The sequence below is a fragment of the Mustela erminea genome, chromosome 5 (genome assembly GCF_009829155.1).
Source record: "Mustela erminea isolate mMusErm1 chromosome 5, mMusErm1.Pri, whole genome shotgun sequence".
Classification (NCBI taxonomy): domain Eukaryota; kingdom Metazoa; phylum Chordata; class Mammalia; order Carnivora; family Mustelidae; genus Mustela; species Mustela erminea.
Window position 1 is genome coordinate 27,670,917 of NC_045618.1, and position 20,328 is coordinate 27,691,244.

The following is a 20,328-nucleotide window of genomic DNA, read 5'->3' on the forward strand; positions in this document are numbered from 1 at the left end:
CAACATATCAAAATGTGTGGAATAAAGCTAAAGCAGTGATGGAGGGAATTTTACAGCATTAAATGTTCATATTGGGAAGGAGAAAAGGTCTCAAGTCAATAATCTAAAATCTCATCTCAATAATCTAGGGAAAAAATAGCAAAATAAACCTAAGGAAAGTAGAAGAAAATAATAAACATAAGAGCAAGAAAATCAATGAAATAGAAAACAGAAAAACAACAGGGAAAATCAATGAAACAAAGACCTTCTTCTCTGAATTGACAAACACCTCTAGCATGACTGACAAAAAAAGAGAATAGAAATTACCAATATCAGGAATTAAATGGGGAACATTACTACAGACCTTACAGACATCAAAAGGATAATAATGGAATACTGAAAAACTCTACACACATAAATGTGGCAACTCAGATGAAAGGATCAATTCCTCAAAAAGCAGAAGTGAACACAATTCACCCAATATAAAATAGATAATTTGGATAATACTCTAATTATTAAGTAGACTGCATTTGAGTTTTTAAATTCCCAAAATGTAAATCTCCAGACTCAGATAGTTATCTGAAAAGTGCTACCAAACATTTAAAGAAGAATTAACACCAATTCTACCCAATTTCTTCCAGAAAATAAAAAGTGAGATACACTTTACAGGTAATTTTAGGAAGTTAGTGTTATCCTTATGCCAAAATCAGAGGAAAGAAAGAAAGTGAGAAAGAGAGAGAAGAAGGGAGGTAAGAAGAAAGAAAGGAAGGAAGGAAGGAAGGAAAGGAGGAAGGGAAGATGGGAGGGAAAAAGCAAGGAAGGAAGGAAAAGGGAAATGGAAAGGAAGGAAGAAAGAGAGAGAGAGAAGGAGGGAGGGAAAAATGACATAAACAATGACTCTTGGAACACTGCCTCAAAAACTAATGATGCATTTTACGGTGACTAACATAACACAAAAAAAAATTAAATAGGTGTACATCTAATAATACATGTACTGACTCAAACACTGGAAACAATAAAACACTAATGAAAGCAATCAAATATCTATAAATAAACGGAAGGATAAATCATGTTTAGGGACTAGAAGATTCAACATAGTAAATATGTCAACTCCCCCCAAATTTATATACAGATTTAATGCAATTCCTATCAAATTCCAGAATGATATCTTATAGCTATAAACAACATTATTTTATAATTTATATGGAAAGGCAAATGATCTAGAATATTTAACACAATTTGAAAAAAATGGGAGGACCAATCTACAAATTGCAAGATTTACTCTATAGTTATTACAGTAACTAAGAGTGTGTGGTGTGAGCAGAGTCATACACACACAGATCAACAGAAGAGAGGACTCAGAAAGAGACTCGTGTAAATATGCCCAGAGGATTTTGACAAAGGTGCAAACGCAATTTAACATAAGAAAGATAACCTGTACGATAAATGGTTCTTGAGTAATAGGATATTCATAGGCAAAAGAAAAAGCACCTTTATCTATGTCTCATAATTTATATAAAAGTTCACTCAAAGTGGATCACAGACTTAAATGTAAAATCTGAAACTACAAAACTTTAAAAAATCAACATGGGGGCACCTGGATAGCTCAGTGGGTTAAGCCTCTGCCTTCTGCTCAGGTCATGATCTTGGAGTCCTGGGATCGAGCCCTGCATCAGGCTCTCTGCTCAGCGGGAAGCCTGCTTCCCTCTCTCTCTTTCTGCCTCTCTGCCTACTTGTGATCTCTCTCTCTCTGTCAAATAAATAAAATCTTTTTAAAAAACTAACACAGGGAGAAACCCTCAGAATCTAGGGCTAGGCAAAAAGCCTTAAACTTGACACCAAGAGCACAATCCATAAAAAGAAAAAAAATGATAAACTGAACTTAATCAACATTACAATTTTTTGTTCTGTGAAAGGCTGTTAGGAGGTTAAAAAGACAAGCCATGTACTGGAAGAAAATACTTATCAATCACATATCCAGAAAGAGACTGATATCCTGACTACATAAAGAACTCTCAGGGAAGGGAAGATGGCAGAAGAGTAGGAAAACCTTAGGCTCAGTTTGTCCCACAAATACAAGTAAACAACCATTAAATCATCCTAAAGACCACAGAAATTGACCTGAAGATTGGCAGAACAAACTCCATAACTAAAGGTAGAGAAGAGGCCACACTGAAGAAGGTAGAAAGTGCAAAGATTCAGTTTGGGAGAGAAATGGATGATGGGTGCTGCAGTGGGACGTTAACCATCATACTGGAGAAGGGTTAAAGACAGATTAATGCATAAGGGAGCCGGCACAAGGAAGACAAAGCTCCAAAGCAACTGGCTTAGAAAGAAAGAGGAGCCAAAACTTCATGAGTTCTTGCAACCAATGGGACTTAAAGCTGGAGTTTTAAAGGTTGGCAGCCTTGGCTCAGAGAGCCTGAAGGGCATTGGTCTACTCTTGGAGAGAGGTCAGGGAAATAGCATGTGGACATACAGTGTGGAAACAGCGATCTGAAAGTGACTGGGGCCCACAGAGGGGAGGTTATTTGCTCATCTCAGAGCATGTCCCAGAGAGGCAGCATTCACAGAGAGACCCCTCTAAAAACAAAGGAATTGGCATGCACCATTTCCTTCCCCTGCCCCTCAGAATAAGCACAGGGCCACCTGCATGAACCAGTGCATCACTGACACTTGCTACCTAACTTTCTTACACCAAGCCTTGTCCCCCAGGTTCTGGTAGAGCCACCCTTCACATCACACATGCTTCAATCCCAGTGTAGCATCCCCCTCTTCCAAAAGACCAACAAAACCCCTGCTCACAACACATCTCCCAGCCCAGGAGTTTTGGGGGGCTTAATTCTGGCATTGGTGGCAATATGTCACAGTTCAAAAGTGGACTACAGCACACCTAGTTATAATTCAGCACATTCAGGCCAGGGACCAAACACTGCCTATAACAGGCAGAGAGCTTCTGCAGTTCACTGGCCTAAAGCATAAAAAGACCAAGACACAATAGCTGAGAGCCCAACACACTTTGGAGACACTTACTGAAGCAACAGGCCCTTGGGAACAAGGGACACTACACTGCAGGGCACTATAGGACCACTTCATAAAACTATTACTCTAAGAACAGGAGACAGAGCTGACATCTTAAAATAAAAACAGGCACAGAGACATAAACAAAATGAGAAGATAGAAGAATTTGAAAAAATTAAAGAACAAGACAAGGCCACAGCCAGAGATCTAATCAAAACATATATAAATAATGTCTGATAAAGAATTTAAAGTAATGGTTTCACTTACTTGTGGAGCATAAGAAATAACACCAAAGACATTGGGAGATGGAGAGGAGATGTGAGTTGGGGGTAATTGGAGGGGGAGGCCAACCATGAGAGGCTGTGGACTCTGAGAAACAAACTGAGGGTTTTGGAGGGGAGAAGGGAAGGGGGTTAGGGTGAGCCTGTTAGTGGGTATTACAGATGGCACGTATTGCATGGAGCACTGGGTGTGGTGCATAAACTGCTGGAACACTGAAAAGAAATAAAATAAAACAAAATTTTAAAAAATTAAAATAATGAGCATAAAGATATTTGTTGGACTGGAGAAAAGAGTGGAAATCATCCATAAAACCCTTAACACAGATATAATGAATTTTATAGCAAAGATGAACGGTTCAATAAATGAAATGAGAGACATGCTTGATGGAATGAACACCAGGCTGGAAAAAGCAGAAGAATGAATTAATGACCTAGAAGATAGAGTAATGGAGAGTAATCAAGCTGAATAGAAGATACACAAATGATGATAGGGAACTCAGTGACTGCACTGAAATGTAGTAACATTCATATTATAAGAGTCCCAGAAGAAGAAGAGAGAGAAAGGGGGTAGGAAATTTATTTGAAGGAAAACAGCTGAAAACTTCCCTAATCTGGGGAAGGAAACAGATATCCAGATTCAGGAGGCACAGACAACTCCCAACAAAATAAACAAAGCAGATCCACACATGACATAATTAAAATGGCAAAATGGTAGTGATAAAGAAAAAAATTTTTTAAGTGGCAAGACAAAAGAAGAGTTACATACACATACACAGAAAACCTTATATGGCAAAAGACAGATTTTTCATAAGAAACTTTGCAAGTCAGAAGAAAGTGGCATGATAAATTCAAAGTGCTGAATGGGAAAAATATGCAGCCAATAGAAGGAGAGATAAATAGTTTCCCAGACAATCAAAAACTAAAAGAGTTCATGACCACTAAACTGGCCCTGCAAGAAATATTCAAGGTGACTCTTCGAGCAGAAAGGAAACATCAGAAGTCACAGTATGAAAGTACAAAATACAAGAAAAAAAAAATCTGTAAAAAATCAGCCAAGGAATTCACAAAATAAAAAGATGTGAAATATATATACCTAAAACATGGGAAAGAGAGAAGTAAAGAAATGGGTTCAAACTTAAGTGACCATCAACTGCATTTACACTATTCTATGCAGAGTATGTTATATACAAACCTAATGGTAACCACAATCAAAAACCACTATTAGATACACAAAGAATAAAGAAAAAGAAATTCAAATATATCATTAATGAAAACCAGCAAACCATGGAAGAAAGAAGGATCAGAGAAAAACCACAGAAACTACCACAAAACAAGTAATAAAATGGCAATAAATACATATCTATGCATAATTACTTTGAATGTAAAAGAGTTAAATGCTTCAATCAAAAATACAGCACAGATAGAAAAAATCAGACCCATCTCTATGCTACCTACAGGAGACTCACGTTAGGCCTAAAGACACCTGTAGATTGAAAGTGACAGGATGGAGAAACATTTATCATGCAAATGAATGTGCAAAGAAACCCAGATTAGCAATACTTATATTGGACAAAATAGATTTAAAACAAAGACTATAACAACAGACAAAGAAGGACAGCAGAATACACATTCTTTTCAGGTGCATACAGAATATTCTCCAGATACTCAGAGATACCACAAAACAGGCCTCAACAAATACAATAAGACTGAAGTAATACCATGCACCTTTTCCGAACACAATGTTGTAAAACGGGAAGTCAACTACAAGACCTGGAAGGACCACAAATACATGGAGGTTAAATAACATGGGTTAACCAAGAAATAAAAAAATACATAGAAAAAAGGAAAATGAAAACATAACCATCCAAAACCTTTGGGATGTAGCAAGATCAGTCTTAAGAGGGAAGTTCAAAGCCAAATAGGCCTACTTCAAGAAGCAAGAGTAAACTCAAATAAACAGCCTAACCTTACACCTAAAGGAGCTAGAGAAAGAACAAACAAAACCCAAAACCAGCAAAAAGAAGGAAATAAATAGGCAGAAATAAATGACATAGAAACTAAAAAAATAGAACTGATAAATGAAACCAGGAGCTAGTTCTCTGAAAAAATAAAGAGAATTCATAAACCTCTAATCAGACTTATCCAAAAACAAAAGGACACAAATAAATAAAATTCCAAATGAAGGAGGAGAAATACAAGCCAATACCACAGATACACAAACAATTCTAAGAGAATATTATGAAAAACTATACATCAACAGACTGGACAACCTAGAAAAAAATGGATAAATTCCTACAAATATATAACCTCCCAAAACTGAAGCAGGAAGAACTAGAACTAGAAAATTTCAACAGGCCAATTCCAGCAAGAGATTGAATCAGAAATTTTAAAACTCCCAACAAATAAAGTCCAGGACCAGATGGCTTCACAACCAAACATTTAAAGAAGAATTAATACCTATTCTTCTCAAACTATTCCAAAAAATAGAATATGAAGGAAAGCTACCAAACTCATTCTATGAGGCCAGTATCATCCTGATACCAAACCCAGAGAAAGACACCACAAAAAAGAGAACTACAGGCCAACATCTCTGACAATCATGGATGCAAAAATCCTTAACAAAATACTAGTAAAGAGAATCCAACAATACATTTTAAGAAATTATTCACCACGATCAAGTGGGATTTATTTCTGGGATGCAAGGGTTGTTGAATATTTGCAAATCAATTAATGTGATGCATCACATCAATAAGAGATGAGATAAAAGCTGTATAATCATTTCAATAGACTCAGAAAAACTTTTGACAAAGTACAACCTCTATTCATGATAAAAATCCTCGACAGAGGCACCTGGGCGGCTCAGTGGGTTACGGCCTCTGCCTTCGGCTCGGGTCATGATCCCAGGGTGCTGGGATCGAGCCCTGCATTGGGCTCTCTGCTCGGCGGGGAGCCTGCTTCCCCCTCTCTTTCTGTCTGCCTCTCTGCCTACTTGTGATCTCTGTCAAATAAATAAAACCTTAAAAAAAAAAAAACCTCGACAAAGTAGATTTAGAGGGAATATACCTCAGCATAATAAGGTCCTATAAGAAAAATCCACAGCAAACATCATACTTAATGGGGGAAAATCAAGAGATTGCCCCTAAGGTCAGGAACAAGACAATTATGTCCACTCTCACCACTTTTATTCAACATAGTACTGGAAGTCCTAAGCACAGCAATCAGACAACAAAAAGAAATCAAAAGGACCAAACCAGTAAGGAAGAAGTAAAAATTTCACTATTTGCACATGGCATAATACTCTATATAGAAAAGCCTAAAGATCCTACCAAAAACTACTAGAACTGAAAAAATGAACTCAGTAAATTCATAAGATATAAAATCAATGTGAAAATCTGTTGCATTTCTAGACACCAAGAAGAAGAAGAAGAAGCAGAAAGAGAAATCAAAGAATTGATCCCATTTACAACTGCCCCCCAAAATTGTTAAGATACCTAGGAATAAATGTAACCAAAGAGGTAAAAGACCTGTATCTGAAAACTATAAAACATTTGTAAAAGAAATGAAGATGACACAAAGAAATAGAAAGACATTACCTGCCCATGGATTGAAAAATAAATATTGTTACAGTATCTATATTACTCAAAGCAATCCACAGATTTAATGTAATCCCTATCAAAATACCATCAGTATTTTCCACAGAGCTAGAACACACAATCCTAAAATCTGTACAGAACCACAAAAACCCTGAATACCCAAAGCATTTCTAAAAAGAAAAACAAAACTGGAGGCATCACAATTCTGGATTTCAAGCTCTTTTAAAAAGCTGTGGTCATCCAGCATGGTACTGGCATAAAAACAGACACATAGACCAGTGGAACAGAGGAGAGAGCCCAGATATGGACCCTCAACTCTATGGTCAAATAATCTTCGACAAAACAGGAAAAAATATACAGTGGAAAAAAGACAGTCTCTTCAATAAATAGTGCTGGGAAAACTGGACAGCTATATGTAGATGAATGAAACTCAACCATTCTCTTACACCATACACAAAGATAAACTTGAAATGGATAAAAGACCTCAACGTGAGATAGGAATCCATCAGAACCCTAGAGGAGAACATAGGCAGTAACCTCTTCAATATTAGCCACAGCAACGTCTTTCAAGATATGTCTACAAAGGCAAAAAAAAACAAAAGCGAAGATGAACTTTTGGGACTTCATCAAGATCAAAAGCTTCTGCACAGCAAAGGAAACAGTCAAAAAAACAAAGAGGCAACCCACGGAATGGGAGAAGATATTTGCAAATGACAGTACAGACAAAAAGTTGATATCCAGGATCTATCAAGAACTCCTCAAACTCAACACATACAAAACAGATAATCATATCAAAAAATGGGCAGAAGACATGAACAGACACTTCTCCAACAAAGACATACAAATGGCTATCAGACACAAGAAAAAATGTTCATCATCACTAGCCATCAGGGAGATTCAAATGAAAACCACATTGAGATATCGCCTTACACCAGTTAGAATGGCCAAAATTAACAAGACAGGAAACAACATGTGTTAGGAGAGGATGTGGAGAAAGGGGAACCCTCTTACACTGTTGGTGGGAATGTAAGTTGGTGCAGCCTCTTTGGAGAACAGTGTGGAGATTCCTCAAGAAATTAAAAATAGAACTTCCCTATGACCCTGCAATTGCACTACTGGGTATTTACCCCAAAGATACAGATGTAGTGGAAAGAAGGGCCATCTGTACCCCAATGTTTATAGCAGCAATGGCCACGATCGCCAAACTGTGGAAAGAACCAAGATGCCCTTCAACGGACGAATGGATAAGGAAGATGTGGTCCATATACACTATGGAGTATTATGCCTCCATCAGAAAGGACAAATACCCAACTTTTGTAGCAACATGGACGGGGCTGGAAGAGATTATGCTGAGTGAAATAAGTCAAGCAGAGAGAGTCAATTATCATATGGTTTCACTTATTTGTGGAGCATAACAAATAGCATGGAGGACAAGGGAGAGGAGAAGGGAGTTGAGGGAAATTGGAAGGGGAGGTGCACCATGAGAGACTATGGACTCTGAAAAACAACCTGAGGGTTTTGAAGGGGCGGGGGGTGGGAGGTTGGGGGAGCCAGGTGGTGGGTATTAGAGAGGGCACGTATTGCATGGAGCACTGGGTGTGGTGCAAAAACAATGAATACTGTTATGCTGAAAAAAATTAATAATTTTTTTTTAAAAAGCTGTGGTCATCAAGACAGTATAGTATGGCACAAAAACAGATACACAGGTAAGCAGAACAGAATAGACAATCTAGAAGTAAACCCACAATTATACGGTCAATTAATATCTGACAAAGCAGGCAAGAATATGTAATGGGAAAAAGACAAGTCTCTTCAGCAAATGGTATTGGGAAAACTGGTCAGCTACATGCAGAAGAATGAAACTAGACCACTTCCTTACACCATATACAAAAACAAACTCAAAACAGATTAAAGACCTAAATTTGAGACCTAAAACTATAAAAATCCTAGAATAGAAAATAGGCAGTAATATCTCTGACATTGGCTATAGCAACATTTTTCTAGATCCATCTCTTGAGGCAAAGGAAATAAAAGCAAAAATAAGCTATTAGGACCATATAAAAATAAAACCTTCTGCCCAGCAAAGGAAACAATTAACAAAAATAAAAGGCAACCTACAGAATGGGAGAAGATATTTGTAAATGATGTACCCATAAAGGGTTAGAATCCAAAATCTATAAAGAACTTAACAAACTCAATACTCAAAAAATAAAAAATCCAGTTAAGGGCATTTTTTTGAAGAAGACATCCAGATGGCTAACAGATATATGAAAGATGTCCAACATTTCTCATCATCAGGGAAATAAAAATCAAAACTACAATGAGATATCCCCTCCCACCTGTCAGAATGTCTACAATCAACAACATAAGAAACCACAAGTGTTGGTAAGGCTGTAGACAAAAGGGAACCCTCCTGCACTGTTGGTGGGAATCCAAACTGGTAAAACCACTCTGGAAAACACTATAGAGTTTCCTCAAAAAAGTTAAAAGTAGAACTAGCCTATGATCCATTACTAGTTATTTGCCAAACAAACAAACAAAATACAAAAACACTAAGTCAAAGGGATACATGCACCCCAATGTTTATAGCACCATTATTTACAATAGACAAATTGTGAAAGCAGCTCATGTCCATCTATAGATGAGTGGATAAAGAAGAAGTAGTATGTATATAATGTAATATTATTTGGCCACAAAAAAGAATTAAATATTGTCATTTGCAACAACATGGATGCAGCTAGAGAGTATATACTAAGTGAAATAAGTCAGTAAGAGAAAGACATATACCATATAATTTAACTCATATGTGGAATTTAAGAAACAAAACAAATGAGCAAAGGGGAAAAAAGAGAGAGGGAGAGAGAGAGCGCGTGAGAAGAGAGACAAGCCAAGAAAAAGACTTAGCTGTTGGGAACAAACTGATGATTACCAGGCGGGAGGGGATTGAGGAGATGGGTGAAATAGGTGATGGGGATTAAGGAGTGCACTTGTGACGAGGAGCACAAGATAATGTGTGCAATTGTTGAATCACTACACTGTACACACGAAATTAATATAACACTGTATGTTAACTATACTGAAATTTAAAAATATATTTCTAAAAATAATAATATTAAGAATTCTCAAAACTCAACAGTAAGAAAAATTGAAAAATTAAACAAATACTAAATGAGAAAAAGTGCAAAGACAAGAATAGTCACATCACTTAGGAGGATATAAGATAGTAAAGGAGCACATGAGAAAATGTTCAACATCATTAGCTATTAGGGAAATGCAAATTAAAACTATAATGACATGCCATTACATGCCTATGAGAATAGCTAAAATGAAAAAATTAGAGACAACAGCAAGTGCTGGCAGAGGATGCAGAGACAACCCCTCACACAGTGCTAGCAGGAATATAATACAGAATAGACCCTCTAGAAAGCACTTTGACTGTTTGGTTTTTTTTAAAGCTACCCTACAACCTAGCAATTAACCTAGCAATTGCCCTCCTGAACATTTATCCCAGGGGATGAATGAAACTTACATTCACACAATAACCTGTACATGAATGTTCCCAGCAGCTTTATCCATAGTAGTCCAAAACTGGAAATAAACCAAATGGTTGTCAATGGATGAGTGGTTAACTGAACTATAGTACATCTATACCATGGAATCTTACTCATCCTTACAAAGGCACAACTAGTGATACATGCAACAACTTACGTGGATCTACACAGTGAAAGCACTGGGTTAAAAAAAAAAAAAAAAAAAAGCAAAACCTAAAAGGTCATACACTGTATGATTCCCTATGTATAGCACTCTTGAAATAACAAAGTTACAGAGATGGATAATAGATTAGCAGTTCGGAAGGGGGTTTGTTAAATAGGTGGTGTAGGCAGAAGGGATCTGGGTGTAGCTGAAAAAGGTCTCCATGAAGGGTCCTTGCAGTGATGTAAATTCTATCTTCACTGTGTCAATGTGAATATCCTTGTGTGATACTGTATCATAATTTTGCAAGATGTTACCATCAGAGGAAACTGGGTAAAAGGAACATGTAAATCTACCTCAAAATTAAAAAATTAATCTCTCTGTATAGTCACAGAGTTTTCCAGCCACTACCCAACTTTTTTCCCGTCCTTTATATCACAACTTCTCAAAAACACTGTATTCACTTCTCCTTTCTTTCTTTCTTGAACCCACTTCAACTAAGAGAGGAGTCATCTAGACTCTGACTAGACATCTGACTAGAGACTAGTCAGAGTCATCTCTGATAACATCAAAGTTCCGGCCTTTTGTCAGGTTCTCAGCAGCCTTCCCTGCACTGCCTTCTTTTTTAGTCTCAGGGCTTGCTAACGCTCTAGCTTTTCCTCATTCTCCTTTGCCGGCTCCTTCCACTCTTCCCACCTTGCACCTTAAGCCCACCCTCCCTAGAAGATCTCAGTCTTGGCTTTAAACACTGACAACTCTCTGAAGATGTCTGTCTTCTGACCCAACTAGCTCCGAATGAGTCTCCCACCCACAGTGTCCTCTGTACCCTGGCTCAGCACTGCCCAGTGCCTCTGCTCTTGTTCATCTCAGTTCCTAACTCAGTTCCTGAGTCACAAAGGGCTCTGCTCACCCACAGGTCTCTCTTTTTCTCTTACCTTTCTCATTCATTTCTTCTAAACATATCCCAAATCCCGCGGCTTGCACCTGGTCATTAATTTTCATGTGGATGGCTGGAACACTCCAGTTCCACAGTCTGTCCTCTGAGGGGACCCCAAAACCCCAAACCATGGATCACTCTCTTGGAACACCTTCCAACACTCCAGTCCATAGTCTGTCCTCTGAGGATCCCAACATCCCATCCCACTACCCATCCTCTCGGAATGCCCCCCCCCCATATCCCAGGCCATAGCCCATCCTCTGGAAGGACTCTCTGAACATCCTAGACCATGGACTAATCTCTGGGAACAACCCCCAGAACCCCAGTCTGTCGCTGCACTTTTCTGGGACCCACAGTCTCAGTCTGGCCTCTCCCCACGGAGCCCAATATGTCTGACCTACAGAGGGACTCACCTCTGAAGACTCCACAGAACCTGCCCTGAGCATTGGGCTGAGCTCAGACTGGGAGAGACACCTGCAGTCAGCAGAAGAAGGGCTGCACCCCTGAGACCCTGGGTGCAGTTGTGTCCTGAGCAGGAATAGAGATGGGAGAGCCACTATGTGAGGTCTGAGTGGTAACAGAGGGGCAGTGCTCCACTATGCCTCCACTATGGCTGAGCCCAGGCCTTTACTTCTGAGTAAGATTCATACCAAAGTGACCAACTTGCCACCAACTTTTAGAAAAATATAGATATTATAACTGATATTTCAAACTCCATGGAATGCTCCTATCTTCCTACCTGGTCCTGAATCTGTCTGTCCTCTGACTCTGCTTCCCTCCCCAACAGTCTTGTAGCTGTGCTTCCCCATCCCTCCAGGTCCTGTGAGAGCTCTGCCCACCTAGGCCCCTCCTGCTAAGGGCTTGGTCTGTCCTGCTGCAGACTTGACACCCTACCCATGCCTTGCCTGAACACATAGCTGAAGCTAACCAACCCTGCTTTGGGTTGTGCTGTTTGGTCTTGCTGCTCCTCCTGCAAGTATGTTCACAGCATGGAGAGGAGCTAGCTTATTGAGAGGACAGGTCTGGGTTACAAGAGTGGCCAGAGGCCAAGGCTCAGTGCACAGGGGCAGAGCACCAGACACTGGCTCCAACACCTGCCCTTACTGAGGAGTAAATGGAATTGTGCCTTTGGCCCCTTCTCAGCGTGGTCCAGCAGTTGTTAGTTGCTCTAACTCTGACCTGAGAAAATGACCAGACAATTGAGGCAATGTAACAAGGGAAGGTGGGGAGTACATGTGAGCTGTGTTCCCAGATGCTAAAGCCAGGCCTGGGTACCCCCCAGCTCCTTCTGATGGTTCTTGACAGCATAAGTTGGCTGGAGGTTTGTAGGCATGGTGGGGTTTGCTGACATTATGGATCAGAGCTCAGGTTTGGTGCAAATGAGCCGGCAAAGACATGAGGGACAGGAAGCATGAGTATGACCGAGATCCCGAGAACCTGCCCTCAGTGGCCCTCAGTCCAGCAAGCTGCACCTAAACTGTCTCTTTGGCGCACTGTGTTTCCTCCTGTTCTGAGGATTAGGTGCCGTCCCCTACACAGGCGTGCCAATTAAAAAAACTGAATTACTGAATGAAGACCGACACGCTGGTTTTACAGTAGCGCATAAATCAGCAGCAGCAATATACATCATTTGGAATACAGTAACTTCGGAAATTTTAAGGGCACTTTTCTTCAAGTTCTTTATTTTGTTTTTAAGATTTTATTTATTTATTTGACAGACAGAATTACAGGTAGACTGAGAGGCAGGCAGAAAGAGAGGAAGGGAAGCAGGCTCCCTGCTGAGCAGAGAGCCTGATATGGGGCTTTATCCCAGTACCCTGGAATCACGACCTGAGCCAAAGGCAGAGGCTTTAACCCACTGAGCCACCCAGGCGCCCCTCTTCAAGTTCTTTAATCACTTGACATTACACAATAATGAAAAGAGAAGAAAAATGTATATTGGCTGCTGTGAAAATATTAAAAAGAAATCGCTTCGCAGCTAATGCTTTCCTCTTGTGGGCAGTCTAAGGTCCAAGGAAACACTCCAGTCAACTACCTTAAGCACTACTCAGTCCCAAAGCCTCGCAGTCACTTCAGAGCTGTCCAGGGGGCTGTGCCTCCAGGGGTGTGGCTGCCTCTGCCAGTAATGAGGGCGTTTGCAGGGTCGTGGCTACAGTTGCAGGGGGCTGGGGTAGGAGGATCTGAGTCTGCAGGGACGCGTCTGTCCGTGGGGGCGTGGCTACGTTGGAGGTGTCTGAGTCCGTTGAACTTTCCCAGTTGATGAAGCTGGAAAAGTAACAGGCCCAGCCCCTGGGGGGAGAATGGGGCGTCAGCCTCCTTTTCAGCTCCCCCAGGAAAAAACAGATGTGCCTCTGCCCCACGCCGCACCAGCGCACAATGTGACCCTGTGTCCCTTCGGATGAGATTTGCAACATATGAATTTCCGTAGAAGCTTCTAGAACGCTCAACCCAACAGCATCGTCTGTTTCTTTCTTTCTCTTTCTTTCTTTCTTTCTTTCTTTCTTTCTTTTCTTTTTATGCTCTGGTTTTAAATAGTCTCTTAGCCTATGGCGATAGTTGTCCTTCCTGTGCTGTGCCCAGGGAAGGTAGCAAGTGAGTTGTACTCAGAAGCACACCTAAGAGGCCTCCAGGGGCGATGCCACCCTGCTGCAGTCTGGAATTGGGCCGCCCTGGGCTGCCTCCTGCTCTGGACAGGACCCCTTACGCCAGCCCCCACGGCCAGCCGCCACGTGAGAAAGAGGCCGTCTCTTCTACCTTCACTTCAGGCTGTTGCCCTTACTCTTGTAGAAAGGAACTGCAGTGTTGTTGACTTTGGTCCAGCCTGCAAACCAGTTTGAAACTGTCCTTTGCCCCTCAAAAAACAGACTTGCGCTGGGGCGAGTCGTCACTACCGTCTCCTGTGGAGTGTGCCTCCTGCTTGGCAGTGCCCATCAGATTAGGACACTGAAACCACAGCAGTGTGGCCAGAGCACCGACCTCACCACTGAGTGGCCCAAGAGGCCACTAAGTCCGGCCTCACAGCCCGCGGGACTGGCCACTTTGGTAGCACCAGAGCCTGGGCGACTTTATGAGAGGAGCCTGTTCTCTGAGGGTGCGGCCTGTGGGCGGCCCCAAGAGGCAAAGAAAATGCCTCCGCAAGGTGGTGCAGCCACCCACAGGAGTTAACCAGAGAGACTTTGTCTGAGGGGTTTCTTCCTGTATTTCCAATATATAGGAAAGATGGAAAAGTCTCCGAGTTCCTCTACAGGCCATCTCCTCTGAGCCTCTAAGTCTCTAGGTTATCCTTTCCTTTCTCTGGCCTTACATGTCTCCATTGCAGGCCCAAATCCTCCCCACCACACCCCAACCCTCCCTTCAACCCCATCCTCTCCCTGACGCCCTGGAGTTGAAAGGCTCTACTCCTCTCCCCTTTCCCAAGAGGCTTAGATCTCTCTGGTGGACAGTCAATACCCCAAGCTCCCCTCTGCAGCCTAGATCACTATGTGCAGCTGTCTTTTTGTCTCCCTGATGTCTCGAAGGTGCTCACAAACCCAGAGCCTGAGGGCTGTCCTCACCCTGCAGACCCTTTACCTAAGAAGTGCCCCCCAACTCCCCACCCCTGGGCTATGCAGCCATCTCCCAGTGGGTGATCTTTCCAAAATACACATCAGACCATATATGTCCTCTGGCTTAAAACACTTCCCAGGTGTCCCAGGGGTGGGCACTGCTGAATCTGCAGCCAGGGCTCTCCTTTCCTCCATAATTCGCGATGTTCCTCAAACCTGAGCTATCTTCAAAGGGGTCATGAACTTCTCAAAAAACAAAAACAGTATCAGCATTTGCTTTTGCATCAGTATAATAAAACTTACATTCCTAAATCACTTCCACTTTATATCTGATGTGAACAACTACACTCAAATGTTTGTAAACTAAATTGTGGTAACAAGCAGTTCTTGTACAGTCCTTTACAGTTTATCTAGAGCTTTCTTTCACCTCTGTTGTTTTTAATGAGATTTAATCCTCATTGGCAATTATGAGAGTTGGTATCACCAGCCCCCACAAGTTCTGCCCCAGGAGCCTGAACGCAGAGCTTTGCATTCAAACTGAGCAAACTTCAGGGGTAGCATTTTCTAGGTGGTTTGTATTCAGGAGGTAACAACTGCCTACAACTGGTAGTAACAGCCTCCTGGTTTGCTTTTCCTCAAAATCACTGCATATTGTGAACTTGACACATCCTGAAGTCACAGCTCAAAGGATCACCTGGGGACTTCACAAGCAGTCCTGTGTGGTGGACTGCTAGGCACCTGCTGAGCTCCTGGCCCAGGTCTGGGTCTGTAAACACAAAAATGTCCACACACATGGAAGCTGGTGCTTAATATCCATATCCTTGGAAGGAACTAGCGACATGAAATCCATTTATTCCGCTGTGTGTGGCCAGAGTGGGAAAAAAGAGGCTCTGGGGGATTGAATGCCCCCCCCCCCGCCCCGCATTCCATTGCACAGAAACGCCTGACTAGCGCTCACGTGTGTGAAGCCAGCGGTGGGGGCAGATGCCGCCCTGCAGTTCAAGCAGAACATTGTCTGTCTGAACACGTCCAAACTCCGCTCAATATCCCCATGGCCCACCCCAGAGTGACGGACCCGGTTTGTCCTGCGAACCTGCCTCCTAGGGAGCTGCTCCCATCAAATCCGGAAAATGCTTGGTGTGGGAGTGCGCGCCCTGTGCTCATACCAACTACTCATTTTTCCCACAGACCTCCCTTGCTCCATAAAGTAACAACCGAACACAGGATTATTAAAACCCTACCTGCTCCCCAGAATAGACAGGTTAGGTTCCTCACCTCCTGTTCCCCCACTGGCCTGAAGACTTGATCTTTCTCAACAAAAGTGAAGTCGTAAGGTCCAAACTGATAGCTCCGGAAAGCCGAGTGGAGAGCAATACTCCGACTAAGAAAAAGTCTGCAGGCGCTGGACGTGGGCCTGGGCGCCCCGGGGGCGGGGCGATCCCTTCTCCGCACCTCCCGGCCTGACCACGCCCACAGACGTCACAGGAGGCACTGCCCCCCCCCAACCCGGGCAGCCCTCGGGTCTCAGAGAAAGGGGATCCCTCACCCCCTCACCCTTCACCCCGAGAGCTACAGGAGACTCAGGAAACGGAGAAAAAGGCTCTTGGTGAAAGGCCAGACCCTCTCTGAAAGTTGACAATGTCTGCTCGTTATGCCCAGTACAAGTTCTAGTTTATAGAATGTAGCCAAGTACAGGTTTTTCTTTATGAACAAGAATTTGGAAAACGTAAACTGCGTGACTATTTTGACTTCTTTTTTCTCTTCTGCCTTTGAAGAGTTCTCAGCTATTGCTGATAAACCTGACCAGCACTCTTCGTATTTTCTCTTTGCCTGTTCTTCTCCAGCCTAGGCCTGGGCCAATGTTCCATTTGTGGGAAGCTCACTCTTTCTCCCATACAACAGACACAAAGAGAGGTAAACACAGAGAGACACAAACACACGCACAGACACATCAGATACCCAGGCACACAAACTAAACACAGATACAGATAGGTACACACATAGACACACACACCACACAGACACTACACACACATAGACACAAATTGCATACCCTCAGAAGGAAATGCAAGCATACATATAAACACACAAACATACACACAGAACAAAAACTGCACAGACACACACACACAGACACACACATACCACAAGTATACACTATACACAGACATATTAACCACACACAGAAACAGGTCACACACAGAAACACACACAAAAATATAAACAGGCACATAGACACATAAATACACACATACCAACACACATGCACAGACACACACAAGACACACAGAGGCATACATAAACACATACACTACACACAGACACAGACACCCAGGCCTGCAATGCACCAGGCAGCTCAAGTGGGGGGCTAAGGCCCAAGGACTGACAGGAATTCAGAAGCTCCTAAGTCCTCCACCATGTAACAGACAAACCCCAAAAGTTGCCCTTCTGGGAAATGTCTAAACCTCTCTGGGAGAATGATTTCTTTATGGAGTCTGGCTACATTAGGTATATGGGAGGCATAGACTTGATAACAAACACATTGCAAAGGACAGGGTGTGGTCAGGTTACCCAGGAGCCGTTCCAAGGATCCAAAGAGCCTCTGGTCCTCCTGGAGCCTGTGCTCCTCGAGCACAGTCCAGGGCTGGCCACAACCACAAGAGAGCCCAAGTAGTCTGATATAAGGTCCGGTATGGCATTTCAGACCCCTTGTGTCAGATTACTGTACACATCGTGTGTAGACACAGCCCACATGTGCTGTGCCTGGTGACTCCATTCACGTGGGGCAGGGCACCTGTGGAGTTCGTGACCAAAGCAGAAATGCAGATGCATCCACGCTCATCCGTGAGCCTGAGCATCCTCCTCAAACACTGCAAGAAACACAAATAAAGGAGAGAAAATGTCACAGGGAGCAGAGAGTATGAATGTGCAGGCCATCCTTACAGAATGATAGCCACACCTGGGGAGCCTTGGTGTGCAGGCCGACAGGTCCAAAGGAGGATTGTGAAGCACCAGGAGGGCAACTCTGGCTGGCCAAACACATAGTTTACTAATGCCTGTGTTACTAATGTTCACCTGTGTTACTAACATTCACCTGCTGACTCAGCCTGGCCACCGGGCTGACTGCATCCTTCCTTCTTCTTCCTTCATCACAAGCCCCTAATGTTCTTTATGTAGCTGTTGAATGTTTGTGGTGGGATCAACTATCCCTGCTCCAGGAATGAGTGCATACTGCCTAATTATGGAAGAAATCCCACCCCTGCCAGGGATTGGCATCTACATGTCCCAACACACTTGGCAACAAAGCCCACACAGAGCAGAGTTCCATGCTGGACCAAGTTTTAAGCTCTCCATCTCTGGGCTCTTTAGTCATTGCTAACCCATCCTTTTGGTTGCTGAAGCCAGGTTCAATTAGGGATTCCAGCAGTTAAGAATGAGGATTGGATGGAGGTAATGTTGTTGGAAACTACAGCATAATTCATAGTGCTGGTGCTGTACCATGGAGAGGTTCTGAATTTCTTCAGTCAGAAGTGACAGGGGACAGTCTCAGAAATGATGTGGTGATTCCTGAGCTGGGCAGGAACACTTCACCAAAATCTAACCATAGAGTCACTTTTCTCAGATGACTTGAGAAACTCCTGAGAGAAACTCCAAAATAGGAGCTATCTAAATGTTCTTAGCAAAGAGATGCATCATTGGAATCAGATATAAAGGCTAAAAAAAGGTGGCTCTTTCCAAGTATACAGTACTTGGATGTATAAATTCTGAAATACCTGAAATAAAATCCATTTGCTTATAAGATGTAAGTAGCGGTGGGTTTTATATGGATGTGTGGATGTGCATATTTTATGTGTTTGTGGGTGATCCAGTGAAGTGCCCTGGACTGCTCACCCTCAACAGACAGGTATGACTCAGAGCCATTTCCATCCCAGTCTTCCACTCCCACTTCACATGGAAATCTTCCTGCAGCTCCTCTTTGGAAATCCAACCTTCTCTCAGGGGTTGCTGTGATCACCCACTGTGCAAGCCTCTCTGGCCACCAGGCTTTGCCTGCTCTGACTGCATAGGCTGCACATCCTGTTCACGCACTGCTGCCCACAGATTGTTCTACTCAGCCCAGCCTCACTGACCCCTAAGAGATATAGGAGAGATGGGACACTGGCCAGACAGCCAGGGTAGATGTCTTCTGTCCAGCCAAGAGAGGGACCTGAGAAAGAAAAATCAAATGCAGACTTACATGGGTTCCTTTATCTACTGCTGTGTAACAAAGTAACAACGAAAATAACAACCATTTTATCATGCTCCCAGATGCCATGGGTCTGGAACTCAGGCACCATGGAAAGAGATCATCTGAACCCCAGTAAAGTCAAGGTGGCACAAAGGACTGAAAGCAACTTGAGACTGGAGACTGGAATCATCAGGAAGTGGCCTCACTCATTTCTATTGTGGGATTGCATGCCCTACCATGTGGCTGCTGCCCTGATCCTTGGACTTCTTCACAGCATGGTAGCGGGGGCCCAAGGACAGGAAAAGCTGCCAGTTCCTTCAGCCCTGTACCCAGGACTGGCAGATATCACTGTCATCATACTCTACTGGTCAAGCAATCACAGAGGCCAGGTTCAAAGCGTTCTTGATGGGAAAAATGTCAGAGAACATTAGAGCCATATTTTAAATCACCACAGACTGCATCCTAGCCAAGGATTCAGTCAGGGAACAATGAAGGCATGATGCAAACAATGGGAGGAATTCTAGCCTCCAAGTCTGCACTTTGAAGGCAATTTAAAATGTAATGAGCTGTGGAGCAATAGGAACTCATTGTTGGTGGAAATGCAAAACGGTGCAGTCACTTTGGAAGGCAATTTGGCAGTTTCCCACAAAACTCAACATACTCTTGCCACATAATTCAGCAGTTGTATTCCTTACTATTTACCCAAGGGAGTTCAAAACTTACAGGCACAAAAACCTGCACACAGATGTTTATAGCAGCTTTGTTCATAACTGCCAAAACTTGGAAGGAAACAAGATGTCCCTCAGTGGACGAATGCATAAACAAACCATGGTATATTCAGACCATGGAATATTATTCATCAGTAAAATAAATAAATAAATAAATAAATAAATAAATAAATAAAGCTATCAAGTCATGAAAAGACATGAAGGAACCTTAAATTCATTGCTAAGTGAAAGAAACCAATCTAAAATGATTCCAACCATATGATATTCTGGAAAAGGCAAAACTTGAAGGCAATAAAAAGATCAGGGGTTTTGTGGGGAGAGGT

General features: G+C 42.5%; 1 protein-coding gene across 4 annotated transcripts in view; it reads right to left on the bottom strand.

Annotated features, from left to right (window-relative positions):
* The window catches only part of OCA2 (OCA2 melanosomal transmembrane protein), a 399,414-nt gene extending 382,945 nt beyond the window's left edge, over window positions 1-16,469 (bottom strand). For 3 of the 4 annotated variants that reach the window (XM_032342310.1, XM_032342312.1, XM_032342313.1), the window contains exon 1: window positions 16,325-16,469. The gene's annotated coding sequence lies outside the window, so the exon portion shown is untranslated. Of the gene's footprint in view, window positions 1-11,917; window positions 12,033-16,324 lie in introns of all 4 variants that reach the window. The other variant, XM_032342311.1, reaches the window with a different exon arrangement.
* Window positions 16,470-20,328: the final 3,859 nt, after the last annotated feature.